This window comes from Numida meleagris, chromosome 2 (genome assembly GCF_002078875.1).
Source record: "Numida meleagris isolate 19003 breed g44 Domestic line chromosome 2, NumMel1.0, whole genome shotgun sequence".
NCBI classification, from domain to species: domain Eukaryota; kingdom Metazoa; phylum Chordata; class Aves; order Galliformes; family Numididae; genus Numida; species Numida meleagris.
In genome coordinates, this window is record NC_034410.1 from 84,298,460 (window position 1) to 84,314,743 (window position 16,284).

A 16,284-nucleotide genomic window follows, 5' to 3' on the forward strand; every position below is an offset into this window, starting at 1 on the left:
CCGCGCATGCGCCCTGCGCGCCGGCTACAGCTGCTCGGCCGGCGCCGGTTTCCGCGTCTGTTGGGAGGATGCGGGGGGGTGAGGGGGGTGCGAAGCGGGGGTGCACGCCTTCTCTTCGCCTCGTGCCGCCGCCCGCGCGCAGCGACGGTTGCGCTCTTCACAGGGCCCTCCCGCCCCCGGGATCGGAGCTAAGGCCGCCCCGACCCGCAGGCGGCATCGGGGTGCAACGGCCGCGGACCTCGCGTGGGGCCCAGGCCGAGGGGCTGCACGTCGGGCGGACCCGCTGCCTTCCTGCCCCGTGTGTGCGGTGCTGCGGGCTGTAGCAAAGCTCTCTGCTGGGCACAGTGGGAGAGAGTCTCGGAAAACGGGAAAAAAGGGGTAAGGGTGATCCCTCTGAGGTAAAAGACGGTTCTTCCATGCTGGCAGTAACGGAATGGGCGAGCGGTAGCGTGGGGCCAGCGTCTCCCCACCTACGATCAGCACAAGGCATCAGGAGGTGCTTCCAGATCTGCTGTGGACCTTTTGCTCCAAGCAAGCCTGGGCTGCTTCTTTTTCTTTTCCTTTTTCCTTTTCAACAAAGCGTCTAGCTAATTTGCAGCCTAGGATCTTGAAAGGATTGAATAAGGAAGTAGCTAAGGTTGGATCTTAATAAATCTTTAGAGTTCTCAAGCACTTCCTTTATATTTAAAAAAACACTGGTGTTGTGCCAGATTTCAAGAAATCCAGCTCTGAGTGTCTGACACAGCCCTTCCCTGTTAACTCTAACCGCAGATCAAACAGTACGAAAGATACGTAAGGCATTTGATAAAGACATATTCATCAACACTGTTAGCGTTGATCATCTCAGGTGTTACGAAACAATGATGGCTTTATTCAGTGAGATTTACACATAAAATCATATAAGTAACTACAAATCTGTAACGTTTCTGCTGTTCATAATCATTAGTCTTAGAAATGCAAAATGGTCTCTAAGCCCTATGGTTAATGTCATGTCAACTCTAGGAGTCTGACTTGGTGATCCTTATGGGTCCCTTCCAAGTGGGGATATTCTATGTGCATTTCTGGTGGTTAATGCTATATCTGCTGATATACTCAGACAGTTTTTGACTTTTGAAAGATCGGGAAAGTTGTCAAAGTTTAGCCGTCGTGATTTGGGACTTTCCCAGTGCCTTTCAAAGATTTTTACCAAAAATCAAAAAACCCCTTGCTGTTAAAAGAGATCTGTGGAGGTGCTAAACAGTTACCTGGTGAACTGCTGTGAGAGCAACTGCAGCATCATCTGGACTGCCTAATAAAATTAACACTTTCAAGCAGATTGTACAGTCAAATGCATGTGTATTTCCAAGCAGTACAAGCCATGCTTCTGGAATGAGAGCCTGTGTCTTGGAAAAGATTTCAAAAATTTCAAACAAACTTACAGATAAGGTCCCAATGCAGGATGTCTGATATGATTGTTGGATGTACTATAATGGGATTTGTGTATAGTAAATCAATTTACATGTGTATGAATGAGTAATACTAGAGAAACACGTGTAGCTTTGACATTAAAGGTCTTGTGAAAGAAAATTCCCCCAGGAACGGAAGGAGCTGAGCACGAGCCCTGGCGCAGGGGCAATCTCACGGTAGGGCTTGAATAGGGAAGGCAGGCTTGGGATCTGCAAGCACACCAGTTTGGCATATAGTAAACAGGAGGGTGGAGAGTGGACTGGCAGGACAGAATAAAGCATGCTTATCTGACACTACTCCCTTCTGTGCAGTGAACTGGAAAGCTTGCCTGGATCCTTTCAGAGATGCATGATGAAACTTGCTCCTGGATGGTTATTATATGACCCTGAGAAAACGGGGCTAAGACTGTGCAAGTGTGCATAAAAAAAGTGCAGTATTTTATTAGTGCATATACTGGTTTGCTGAAGTTGGATTTAGGCGCTTAGTTGTTCCATAGCCCAAATACTTAGTCAATAAGAAGTATCTTTTTTCTTGTGAATTAATTAGATGATTGAATGAAGTATGGCTATAATATTGAGATCTGATTGCTACTTTTTGTGCAAATCACAGAAGAGCCCTAACCATGATGTTGCTGTCAGGGCACTCATGTGTTAGATAGCTCATCTAATAAGGACTTACAAGGACATAGGAAGAGGTGACCAATTTATTGCAGGATTTATGGAACCTACCGTGCTTCACAGGAGGAGAAAATGTGTAATACATTATGTTAGATGTAAGTGTATTATGATACAATCGGAAAAGGAAATGTTGAAGCTGACTATCATGAGAATAAATAGCGGTAAGCTCTCAAATAATCTCCTCAGGGAAACTGTGGAACCTGAAACTATTGAAATGAGATTGCACAAACATATGAGTGCCATTCTACCCCAGTGCACAAAAGCTCTAATTGGTCCTTTCTGTCACTCATTCAGATGATTTATAGGGAGCTGTACAAATAAGATGACTCACATATAAAAAGCACACAAATATTCCTTATGAAATATGCTTCTGTGAACCCTGAAGTTGGAAAAGGAATATTCAATATTTAACAGCTGAACTGAAGTGGCTTTCTCTAAAATGTATCAAATAAAAGTGCATAAAAGAGCAAATATGTTGACCGCAGCACTATACTTTTTTAAAAAGTAATAATATAATTTCATGCCTAGAAAAAGTCCTTGCTTTGATTTTTAAGATGGTCCTCGACCTTGATGGCCATTTGGTAAAATCAGCTGATAAATATTCAAGCACACTTCTATCCCACCTCCACCCTTGAAACATTTTTACAGTTGATTTCACATATTCTGTTTGTTTTTCTTTACAGTTTTTTTTTTCTTATTTTTCCCTCATGATTCCTGATGCAAATATATTCAATGTTCAAATCTAAAGACAGATTCGAAAAATATTTGAAAGCAAATGTATTCTACGAAAGGAAAAATCAGATGTATTCATGTTTAATTACTAGCAGTAATACAGATTTTGTGACAATAATGCTCTCATGTTTTTCTTCTGATCCGTGAGGCAGTATAGAATCCATCTGACTTTCTTGAATCAGTAAAAGAGTGCAGGACCTAGTGGCAGATCTGTGGGAAGAACAGCAATTTCTTGTTTTGATAGTTCATTACAGCCCTAGATGTGTCAGCTTGAAGAAATTAGAAGAATTTGTGACCAACTCCTGCCCTCCCCTCCCCCCCCAAAAAAAACAACCCCAAGAGATGGGATCTAATTCTGAAATTCTGGAGTTATTAGGAAATGTAATGCAATAAATTATTGTTCACTTACTTTACACGTATTTTCCATCTCAGGATTCCCAGTATTGGTTTCCACAATTAAGAACAAACTCATCGGCTCCTATGAAATGATATCTTCTGAGAGCTGAAGCAGAGGCAGAAACACTAGATGCTACAAAGCCTTTTCCAGGTGCTAAGCAGTCCACACTCAGTGCGTACATCTTGGGGTCTTGAAAAATTAGAGGGCTGGACAACTACCAACCATATGAAGTTTAACAAGAGTAAGTACCAGATGCTGCACCTGGAATGGGGCAACCTTGGGTGTATGTATAGACTGGTGACTGAGAGGCTGGAGAGCAGCCCTGCAGGAAGGGATCTGGGGGTTGAAGGAAGTTGAAGCTGAATCAGAAGTGTGCCCTGGCAGCCAAAAAGGGCCAGTTGTACCCTGGGGTGCATCAGGCCTGGCACTGCCAGCAGGGTGAGGGAAGGGGCTGTCCCACTCTGCTTTGCACTGGAGCAACCTCAGCTTGAGCACTGTGTGCAGTTTTGGGCACTACGATATAAGAAGGACTTAAAATTATTAGAGAGTCTTCAAAGAAGGGCTACAAAGATGGGAAGGGTCCAGAGGGCAAGAGGTATTAGGAATGGTTGAGGTCACTTCGTTGGTTCAGCCCAGAGAGTAGGAGACAGGCAGAGAGCCAGGCACTGATCTCTTTGGTGACAGCAGCAGAACCCAAGGGAATGTCATGCATCTGTGTCAGGGGAGGGTCAGATCTCATGTTCGGAAAAGGTTCTTCACTGAGAAAGTGCTCAGGCACTGGAATAGGCTCCCCAGGGCACCAAGCCTACCAGAGCCCAAGAAGAGTTTGAAGAACACTCTCAGACATTGGATTTGAATTTTGACTAGTCCTGTATGGAGCCAGGAGCTGGACTCAGTGATCCTTGTATGTCTCTTCCAACTCAAGATATTCAGCTGTAGCCTTGCTTAACATTTTCAGAAGTCCAAGACTGTAATGCAAATTGCTCTGGGACCAGAGATCTGCCTAATACTTAATTACTTACCATTATGTGTTCACAGCATGTTTTTAACCTGGTCTTCAATACTCTGTTCATACAGAAAGAAGAAACACTGGCATTCAATAAATGGTTCAGTTAATAAAACTTCAGGAGTTTCATCTAGGAATGAAAAGAATAAAAGAACAGCGTGTGACAAATGCACCTGATATTGCACTGGATAGTGATTAGGCCACCCAGAGACGAAGTCTTTGTGAGAGACTGTGTAGGAGATGCCATAATTATTCAAGAGCATCCCACATCTTATTTTATTCCTCCCTGTTGTTCTTAGACCAAAACTGAGAAGGAAGAAGCCATAGTGGCTCTCGTACCTTTAGATATATTGGTTCTTAGATAACAATAGCGCCACTATAGCAGCTGTGAAGCAGTGGGTCACCTCTACTAGTGCAGATTTTTTCGAGTGCAGCATGGAGGCTCTTGTGCATCACTGGTGAAAATACATATCTAATGGTGTTGACTATGTTGAAAAATCTTGTAGCAGAGAATTTGCTTTATCATATAATAGTGTTATTGTGCTCTTTGTTTCTGTTGTAGTTCTACATCTATGTTCATTACTTTTTCACTTTGATCCATCTTCCTCTTCTTTCTCTGAATATCTCAGCTGAAACTCTCATGGTATGTTTCTAGCCCTAACAGGAAAGTGCAATTCTAACCGAATGAAACAGTTTCTGTCGCTAACAGAAGATAATCCTGCAAGGTAGGGAATGAAATCCTGAAATTATTTTCTGTGACTTTTCCAGTATGTGTGTCGTTAACGAGTGGAATATGGCGTGCTCATCAAATTCTATACTTATGCTCTAAAGAAGCAATTTTTCTCAGTCTGTGTCAAAAACCTGTGCCCAACTATACAGCAGCAAAAGCTCCATAATATTATTATGATAATTTCTGCAAGTTCGAATACTAAGTACTAAGTCAACATTTTCCATATTCCAGACCATATTATATAAACTACATAAGAACATCTTAAGCTTTCTGTAGACTTTACACTTATGCCATTGTGCAAATATGAAAATATCTTATGAAAATACATTTTGAATTCCAGCACATTTGAACTTCTAGTTTACGCATGTTTTTTTCCACCTATTTCCTCTGATTTCTCATTTCTAAGTTACACTATGTATTTACAGAGGCTTTGTATTAGGCAACCTTTATTTAGAAAGCACTAGGTTAGCATTATTCAGGACATAAGTGAAGCGGTATCAAAAAGATTTATTTTAGGAAGCTCTGTGCATTACTTCTATAACAAAATACTAAGAAAAATGATTTTGGATGTTGCTGGTAAGGTGCATCAAATTCATATGAATGAATTCACTAGAAGCAGCCTTGGTAAAATCATTACCATGATCCAATCACATCAAATACCACTTTACAATCACATTAAATGCTTCATTTAATTTTTCTGAGGTAGTAAAGTCTATTATTCAGTGTGTTTTAAATATTTATTTACTGCAAAACAGTAGCAGTGGTTAAATACGCAAAACAAAACATACAAACATTTTATGATTTTGGAAATGCAAACAGGATGAGCTGCCAAGAGATCCCTGGGCAAGAACGTCCAGACCCAATCTGTTGCCTTCAGAGGCAGATTATTAGGGGAGGCAAAAGCACAGCCTGTAGTGAAAACGAGACCATATGGGACTCATAGTAGCGCCAGTGGCTTTATGCCCAGCACATGCCCCTGCCCTGGCAGCTGCAACCCTCAAATGAGACAAGGTAAGGCAGAATCAGGCAGCCACATCTTTCTTACTTGTGTACCTAGCCCCACTCTGCTGGGAGAAGAGGGAGGCAAAACAAGTATGTAAGTTGGAGAGAGAATAAAAGAAGGAGAATATATGATATGTGTATATATATTTAAAGAGAATGAGGAGGTGTATATATATATATATACATATGTACAGGGGTACACTGACCTCTCTCCAAATACAGATGGATGCACAAGCTTTCCCTGGGGTCAATGAAATCCAGGGATCATGCAAGCAAAAATATTAAATATGGCTGTGCAACAGTTTGGCTTCCACAAATAAGACCAGCAAAGGGCTGCACATGTTTATGTGCCGGTCAGGATAACCCAGAGGCCAGGTAGGACACAGGGAGAGCAGAAGGTATAGCCAGAAGCACAGAGCAAGATGATAAAGAACTGCCAAATACAGATATGTTGCTCCAGGATGCGTCATCAGCTGTGTCATCTTGTGGAATAACCCATCTAAATCTAAGCATATTAAGTTCTCCAGTGAGTTTATTAATGTGGGATAACACCATCTGTTTGTGGACACAGGGCATTATATCTCTCATTAACATGATACAGTAGTTAAATTTAGATAGGCTCTTGGATGAGCTGAGTATCATTTAACTGTTCTTACTCATGCTCTGAATGATTCCTAGGCATTGGAGAATGGAGTGGTTAATTATTATGGTTGATTGTACTTAACTTTTCTACACCTTTTCTTAAATTCACCAATAAAAAGACAATTCTTTGAACAGAACATTTTTTTCTGCAAATGTATGGAGCAGTAAACCATGATGAAAAACAATAAAGGATGGCAAAACAGAATGTATTAATTTAATGTGAATATTAAAAATCTATCAAGTAGTAGTAATCAGTTTGAATGCCTTTTTCTGTACTATTCTTGTACTCGTGTTTTCACACTTTCTTATTGGCTTTTGCCAGAATGTAATTGATTTTTTATGTCAGTTATGTAAGGTATAAAAAGATGGCACCAGGTACCCGCTTACCTGTTAGCAAGAATTCTCTATTATCAGCTCCTGCCTCGTAGTGTGCTGATACTGTCTTGCTCAGGCTGTTTTCCCAGAGTTTTGGAGATCTGGGGAAGGACTAGTGAAAAGAAAGTAATTAAGCATTCAAAGGCTTCCCTTCAGGTGATCATATGTTTCTCACTAGAAGTTTTTAGCAAAAATAGGCATCTTTCTAGACAAAAATTGTAATCAATGCCAAAGTCACTGTCTGAGATTTGGGGCATAAATTGTAGAAATTAGCCTGGACAGTCATGTCGTATTTTGCTTGAATGGCCATTGCTCCAGAAGTGGTGGATTTTACCTCTTTGGCTAAGTTATAATAATGAACTGCAGAGGAGGTATGCCAGTGGCTGGAGACTCTGGAAATTGTCGCAGTCAGCAACAGAGAGAAGAAGCAAAACATGACAGGAGCCAAGCAGAAATGTACTTCAGGGCTCAAGTGCCCTAAAAGTCTAAAGTTCTGTATCAGTAGTATCAGTGAGCCTGTTTCCACATGAAGCATTCATGAAGTCGACAAATTACAATATCTTAAAAGGAGATTTCTCAGAAGACAGCTATTTGCATAAACTCTACCTTCACTGTAAATAATTTCCCCTTCTCATTTTTAACTGCTTGTCAAGATTCTTCAGAAAACGGGAGAAAATTTTGTTTCTGTAACTTTTCCTCTTTTCTGCCATCAGTTTTCTGCCTTCTGCCATCTGATATAATGAGGAGAATCTTCCATACTGCTATTCCCAAAGCAAGCTATGACAGAAGCCACAGAATGCATGGAGAACACTATTGGCTTAACACTCGCCATAGTGATGAATGCTAAATTCCTAGCCATTGGTTTGTTCTTCAGGATGCAAAAATTATGACTTGATACCATCCCACTTAAGCAGAAGCTTTACAACTGCATCATATGTATAAAAGTATGACATATAGTTATAATTCATAGAATCACAGAATATCCTGAGTTGGAAGAGACCCGTAAGGATTATTGAGTCCAACTGGCTCCACGCAGGGCAACTCAAAAATCAGACCATGTTGCTGAGAGCTTTGCCCAAATTCTTCTTGAACTCCAGCAAGCTTGGGGCTGTGACCACTGCCCTGGAGAGCCTGTTCCAGTGCCTGACCACTCTTTGGTGAAGAACCCTTTCCTGATATCCAACCTGATCCTCCTCTGGATATCAGGAAAAGGTTCTTCAAATACATTCATGCACACACATGCATTCACCATATTTTCAGTTCTTGTTCTCATGTCATTTACTTACAGGAACTGGCTAAATATACTAGAGACCACAGAAAAAACTTGCAGTTTTATTTTCCCCGTTGAAAGCTTCAGGTCAAGTGACCTGTGGTGTCCTGTGTTCTTCCATGCACCCTCAAACATATCTTACACAGACATGGTGCTCTTCACTCAGTACTGCTGTTAGTGTTATTTCCTGATAGAAGAGCGTCAACTGTATTGTATTTTGCAATAAACACGCATTGGAAAATTTTACAACAGACAGTTGGTTTTTTTTCAGTATATTTATTTAGCCAGTCTTTATGTACTGCAACTTTTAATTGTGAGCCACAGAATGAACAACTTTTGGTTTCAAACTTTTTTCTTCCGAGGCTGATTTTTTTACACACAAAAATCCAGTGATTGGATGGACAGAATTTGTTGGTTTCTTTTGTTGCACCAAATTCAGTGAGTTTCAGAATTCTTGGTATTGCTATTTCCTTGCTTCTGTATGGTTTCCAGGCAGAGTGCTTACGGGTAGGTAGCACAGACAGATAGCTGGATCTCAACAAGTCTTCATCAAGTGCCATTTAACTCGGAGCAGAGTAATTTTACAGCAAAGAACAAAGCAGCTGAATTCTGCACCTGAATGTAAAAACATCCAGAAACTGGACACACCAGCAAGTGTAAAAGCAGTGTGTATCTGTCATTCTTTGACAAATTTCAGGTAAGGATTTCCAGTTCATTGTCAGCAATCACTGAAGAGGCTGAACACCTATTTATGTTGGTGAAGTGGTCACGCATCTTCCGGCCTGAGAGAGGCTGCAGAACCATTGAGAGGATGTTCAGATTCAGACAGGGATGATAATCTTGTGTTGCGTTTTCATCACAGGCTGCTCAGAGCAGGATGAGTTAATCCAACAGGTATCTGTCTGATGGAAGAGGACACCACAGAGAGCCTGATGGCTCTGTAGGCAATGAAGAAGCCACATGGTCTTCTGTTGTGGAATACCCCCATCAACTGCAGCCTTTCACAGAGAGGACATCTTTTGCTAGTCAAGCTTCTATCAGCTCTGCCTGTCCCTTTCTTCTGCACATCTTGCTCATCCACAACAGGCTAAATGAATTTGTCAGCCTCCACCTCAAATTTCTTTATTTTTCCGTTAGTACAAGCTCCTAGGGGAGAGGTCAGCCATTTTTCTCCTCTAGCAAAGTAATTATTAAAAGGACTGGCAACAAAGAGAAGCAGAAAACAAACTGCTTTTTCCTGTGAAGAATGATAAACCAGTCTTACTGTATCTATGGACTTCACTGTAACTCTGGCAAACAACAGTGAAGTATTTTTTGTGTGAATAAGCCCAGTATGTTGGGTGCATGAATTCTACCAGCAGCCCACATGGGTATGTGCTATTTTCTGATACATTACAACAGGAGGCATCACTCCTGCATGATGGCAGTGTGTGCAACTGTCGTAACAACTGATTTATCAACAGCGATTGTGAATGCTCATCTTCCAGATGTCAGAGGGAAATCTCACACCCTGAAGAGAAAAATCACTTAAGGGAACCATAGATGCAGACTTAAGGCAGAAATTTTGTGGAACTGACAGAAGCTGGTTTGTTCCACCAACCAGTGCTATCTGTTCAGCACCAGAGAAACAGTTCTTGGGAAAAAAAAAAAAAAAAAAAAAGACCCTTTTCTTTGGATGACTCCATATAGAACTGTCTTCTCAGCTGTAGCTTCTTACACCATCACAGATCTATGCTGTTAGCCCTTCAGATAACTGCACAACCTGAGTTGGACAACAGCTCTGACTGGGTTTCTTTCTGTGTGCCTGGAAAAGCTCAGGACAATTGCGGCACATGTGCACAGTTGGTAGCTGTGTGCACCATGCTGTAAGCCTGGTGCTTTCAGTGGTTTTCTTGTAATGCTTTCTTGCTCTGCATTAGCCCACCCAGTGCAATGTCCCCAGGAACTGTCTGTATACACACTGTTCAGTTCTTCATGCGCCTAGTAAGTGTGAGGCATCTCCAAGTGCATGTGAACAAACTTTTGTCCACACATAACATTTTGGACATGCTATGTCTGTATGTTTTGTCTTCAACTGATTCTTACCTTTCTTTTCACACCTTGGGACTTGGTGCTGCTTAAGCACTTTTACACAGGACAGATTTGGACTCCTTGAGTCTCTCACTGGGAAATACTCTTTCCTATCTTTGATCGTTTTTGCAGCTTGTCCCTGAAATGTTTCCAGTATCTAAACATCTGTCTTAGGTTGATGCTGGTAATAGGTTATCTCATGAAAAATCTTCTCCCCTACTCAAGTGAAAAGGAGTACATGGGAGCATTCATCAGATTTTATCCAAACAAAGACATCAGTACTCTTTTAGGTTCAGTCTTCACTACAATGTCTGCCAACATCTGCAAAAACGAGCATCTCTGTGGAGCGTTCCTTAGGGAAAGTGATTTTTTATTTGTTTATTAGCAGAAACAAAGCTGGTAACTCCTCATGGCATCAGTAAAAAGCAAAGCAGTATGAATGAAGAAGAGTAAATAAAAGAACTGCAGAATATGTTTGTATGTAACAAGGTGTTTCTGCATGAACCTGCTTTGGCTGAGCAGAAGACAACTCAGAGGCATTTCCCAGGCTTAGTGAAGTTTTGCAGCTGAATGGCAACATGGGATGGTTTGGCCGTATCCTGCCATGGGAAGGATGGAGCGTGGGCTTGGCAGGTTTGTGCCTGGCAGCGAAGAAGGCTGGTAGACATGAGCACAGCAAGGCCAAGACACGGTGCCAGCTCATAGCCAGGGAGATGGGCTGATGGATGCTGAGATGTTGTAGGAAGCAAAGAATGAAATGGAAAAAAATTATTCATGAGTTCTTAGGAGACAAGAGGAAAGAGCAGAATTAGTACAGCCTAGGGTTGTGGGAGGTGGATTGCGATCTGCAAGAAGCCGCTTCACTCTTGGGGGGGTTCCCCAGGCTGCGAGACAGTTCGTTCCTCCCCTTGCATTGAATACGTTTATCCATTTATGACTTTTTAAAGTCTAGCAGCACCATCTAGTGGCAACCTGTGCTGGCCCAGAAAAGAATTCAAACCTTGCTCTCAAAGGAAGGTAGATTTTCACAGAAGTGTAAATACAGTCTCTTGTCCCTATTTATAAGCACGGGAGAATAGTTTCAGTGTAGAGTTAAAAATAAAATGAAATTTAAAAAATGTTTTTAGTCCATCCCCATTCTTATCTAACCACCACTGCTATCTTTTTTTTTTCTTTTTTTTTTTTTTTTTTCTGCACAACAAGAAGTATAGCATATCCTTCTTTATAGTCCTTTCTTTTTAAGTGCTCTGGATTTCCCCACTGCTACCCTTAATGTTTGGTGTTTTCACCTTCACATTACAGTACTCAGTGCTCTAACCTACTCCCTTAGATTCAATTTACGTGCCTGAGAACGTCTGAACTAGGAGGAGTGCAGAACAGTCTGGTATAAATGTTAAGAGTCTATATTTGGTGAAAACTCAGCACAAGAGAAGACCATAATAGGAAATGCAAGTCATCAATAGAGATAAATGTTTATCCTTTAAATTCCTATGCTTACATGCTAGCTGTAGAAGAATTCCATGTTCAACTCTTAAAGATACTTCATAAGATACGTATTTTTTCACACTTTATGAGAAAAAATTTGCACTGAGTTGTAGATAAATATAAATAAATGAACTGCTTCGAGCTGGAAAAGAGCTGTATGAATGTATGAGAGAGAATATAGTATCTCCTACATATTTTTATTGCCTTCTCTTCATGTGCCAAGTAGACAGCTTTCAATGAGGGCACCAAGTGGCAAGTTTAAAGTAAGAAAGACTTTAAAGTGCCTCTATATACAGCTTATACACAAATTTTAGAATTCATTGCTCTATTGTCACAGATGTCACAAAGACCAGGAACATGTTAAAAAATGAATGAGGCCTATTTGTGGAGCGTGGGTCTATTGATGGTTGTTGTACGCAGCAATTCAGCTGCAGTTTTGGGCTTGGAAGCATCCCATCTGCCAGAGGCTAGTGGGACTGACCAGGGTTAAGATCGGTGGAGTGGCTGGGCTGGCACAGATCATGGCCATCAAACCCACTAAACCACCTTTGACAATATCCAAAAGCAGGTGACTTGGGAGCAACAAAAGCAAATATATAAAATAGTTCTCTTTTGGAACTTCCCCAGTCGAGAATACTTCTTAGGACTGCTGTAGTCTCTTTTATAACAACCAGGGGAAGTTTTAAGTACTTTTGCAGCTTGCACTTGAGTATTAGTGGACCTGCAGGACTTGCGTTTGCAACCTCTTGGGTAAGGAGTTTCCTGGCCCTACTATTAGCCACTTCCTTTTGTTTGTTTTGAACTTGGCTCCTACTAAATGCGTTTGATGGCTTTTGCTTCTTATGCTGAAAGAGACAGAGAACAGACTGTCCTTTCTCCATCCAGGATGTTGCAAAATTGTTCATGGTCAGCTCTTGCTGCCTCTGCATGTTATTAGAACACTGCTCTTGAGGTCTAAACTTCCTGGGGCACAGGGTGGTGGTGAAATTTTGGCTGATTTGGGGCTGTTAGCACTGCAATGCAAGGCAGACCTCTCAGGGTTGTCACAGTCCACTCTTTCCTCGTCCTCTTGCCTGACCTCGCTTCTGGCCGCAGGCTCCTGCTCCCCGTGTCCTTGCACCAACAATGACACAATTGAGAGCAGCTCCCATAATAGCTGGGATCAGGGTGCTTTGTGCTACAGTTCCAGTCTTGGAGATGTATGGGGATCCCTGGGCTGAATCTTCCCAGAACAGGCTGAGATGAAACCAAAGAGGCTCAAGAGAAAAAAGCAGAGGAGCACTCACCAAGGCTCCAATCATTCCTGGGGCCGCATAAAAGAAATGCCTTGGAGATGGACTCAGCCATCACAGACTTATACAAGTGTGATCATACCAACTTGTTTGCCTCTACTTTGCCATCTCTTTATAAATTTGGTAACTGCAACTGTTGCCTAAGTTATGTTTTTAATAACACATTTCTTGGTCAAACAGTTTTCTGAAGATGTGCAACCTCAGCAACAATATTTGTATAATCCATTATCCTTTTTTTCTTCTCTTTGTTGCTCTTCCAGATGCGTTTCTTTCTTCCAATAACTTTGTCTTGCAATTCATTTCCTTCCATCTTTATAGTTTTGCAGTATTGTCATCTATACAGCAAAGAGTGTGTCAGGGTCAGGAAAGTCTATCTTTTGGTGAATTTGGTGTATCCAGGTCACATATGTTGTCACGTCTAAGCTGACTGCCTTGGGAAACAAGGAGAGCCATTTCAAACACCAGCTGCTGCTGTCCGAGCCTCGATGTTGTAAGCCTGAATTGTGCCCTTGGCAGCAAAGTTAATGGCTAACGCAAGAGGAGAAATAGAAAGCAGGTGGCATCTTGAAAAGGCAGCCAGATCTCCTGGACTGTGTCTGTACTGCAGAGCACATTGTAAGCCACGCATTTTCTTTATTCAAAGTATTTTCTGTAACCTCACTCCTTACTTGACCCACAGACCTCTCAGAGGCCTGTTCATAACCCTGGAGAACTTGACATTAAAATATAATTTATAAGAATGCACTCAGACCACAATAAACAGACTGCAAAACCCTGAAATGTTGCACATGTCTATTAATTTATGTTTTCTGGCTTTATTTGTAACAGCAATCAAGTCATAAGCAGTCAGAGATGCTCGGAGAAGTGGTGGATGCCCCATCCCTGGAGACACCTGATCTGCTGTAGGTGTCCCTGTTCATTGCAGGGGAGTTGGACTAGCTGGCCTTTAAAGGTCCCTTCCAACTCAAACCATTCTGTGATTCTATGGTTCTACCCCTATCCTCAGCAGAATACAGTGCCATCACTCAGGGCATCCCATAACTGAAGTCTGCATCTTCCTTTCCTAATTACAGTGAGAAACGTCTCTGTGCGGCTCTATATTTCACTGAACTTGATCACATAAATGTAAAATCCTTTTCAGAGAGAAGCTTGAGGCATGAGGATCAGGACTGGGTCTGGCTCCTTAACATCTCCATTTTTTTCCAGACCTGCAATCTGATCCCCTCTACTGAAGGAGCATTTCGTAACAGTGGCACAAGAAGTGAACGTCACATTTTTAAAGATCTGTCTTAAAACTTGCCTTTTCAGGCAGGATACGGAAGATACCTAAGAATTCTTACATGACTAAAAGCTGTCCATCTGAATGGGTAATTAATTCACATAAGTCTATGTTGTGAGATACATACAAGTACTACAGACCAAATTATTTGTAACATTCTGTTAAGTACTAAAATTAATGTTTTATGTATTTGTCATTTCAACAATGAAGTTATGGATTGTTTGTATTATAATTTTATCTTGTTAATGTAAAAGAAGGAATTTTGCTTTCCTTGGCCTCTTGGGAAGCAAAAAACCAGTGTTTCTAATTATCTGAACACCCAGGAACATAAAAGAATAGCAAGTGGTGAAATTATAAATCTGTTGGAACAAGTCCATGTTTTCTGATTAAACTCTATTTCTGGTGGCTCTCAGCAATCATGTTCCTCTTATGTTCATAGTAATTGCATGTGTCAAAGCTGAGGCCTTGTGTAAACTGTACCAAATGAGTTACAATTTTAATTTAGAAGGAGATAACTGTATTTGCCCCTGCAGGCAGATTGCATCAGGTTAGAAGTATAAAAACGAATAAGAAAGGGAGCAGGGAGGAAGCTGGAGGACCTCCAGGTTAATAATAAGGAGAAAATCTAATAAGGTTTACATTACAACAGTTGAATTTTAGGGAAACAAAAAAAGAAAAAAATGCAATTTGCAAACATGAAGCCAAACTCTGATACTTGCATCTGACCCAAGTGTACAAGTACACACTACTAAATGTAAGAGGGTATGTCTGACTCTGGAACAGACCTGTCTCTGATTTTTGTATTTTAAGGCTACATGAAAAAAATCAGAAAAAAAACTTTTCAAAAATTTACAAGCTTTAAAAATCTGATGTATTTCCACTATTTAAAAATAAATGCTTTATATTTCAGATTGTTTCAGATTGTTTCTATTTTAATCGATATACTAGATCATTGTCTTAATGTTCAAAAAAAAGATTAATGTCTCTGTGAAGAATAACATTTCTTTTTCGAATCTAAAATCTCATTTTTCTTTTGAAATTTTAATCAAGACCATTGACTAACGTAGGAATATGGATATGAAGCTGCAGTCATTTTGTGCATATTTGAAAACAATCACCTCAGCAACGACCAGACGCTGTCAGTAGTTTTGCTGAATATTCTAGGTTTCACATGACCTTCTGTGCAGAAGACCAGTAAAACCAGAAAGTTATTTGTAAAAAATGAACTTGTATACTGCTTATATTTAAGGTGTAATTAATTTTTTCTACAGCCTTGCAAAATTTCTCCTTTAAGGAGCCTCTTTCAAGCTGGTTTTGTGTTTGTGTATGTTTGATTTTCCCCTGAAGTAGTCTGGTCATTTCCCAGAGAGAGATTACAAGAAGCCTGTTTTGTACCTGCTAACATTTTCTTTATAATTGCTTCATTAAGAAGCCATAGTTCCTTCATGTTTTAGTGCAGGATAGCCAATTTGAAGAACGGGAGAGATGGATAACCTGCTACTTCCTCTATTACTGTGTTTCAGAGGTAAACTAATATACTCATTAAAATATTCTGCCTATTTAGTAATGTGAATTTGTCAGGGTTTCGATTTCAGCCTTTAGTTCTTGTTGCACTTTTCACTGCCAGTTTAAAAGCTGCTTAATCCCTGTGTTAGTGTTTTTCCCTCATGGAGATAATTACGCTCTGTAATTATTTCTCCTCAGTCTTCTTTGATAGGTTAAAGAGACTGAGAGTCTCACTCTTTTTCTCTCAGAGGCATTTTCTGGAGCTTTTGAATAAGTTTTTAAACCTTTGAGCCATCTCCAAATTATGCACTGCAAATGACAGCACAATGTCACTGTGTTTCTTTATTGAAAAGGAAATGTGGTCTTTGTGATTTT

The 16,284-nt window shown here is 40.7% G+C and overlaps 1 long non-coding RNA gene across 3 annotated transcripts; it reads left to right on the forward strand.

Annotated features, from left to right (window-relative positions):
- LOC110393068 lies at positions 32-15,206 on the forward strand. Of its 3 annotated transcripts, none has more exons than XR_002434771.1 (4): positions 32-378; positions 3,288-3,493; positions 4,914-4,983; positions 7,721-8,146. It is a non-coding gene; the product is annotated as an uncharacterized LOC110393068 (long non-coding RNA). The 3 variants fall into 3 exon arrangements; XR_002434769.1 differs by lacking the exon at positions 7,721-8,146 and adding an exon at positions 14,331-15,206 and having other exon boundaries at positions 33-378; XR_002434770.1 differs by lacking the exon at positions 7,721-8,146 and adding an exon at positions 14,331-15,206 and having other exon boundaries at positions 97-378; positions 4,330-4,983.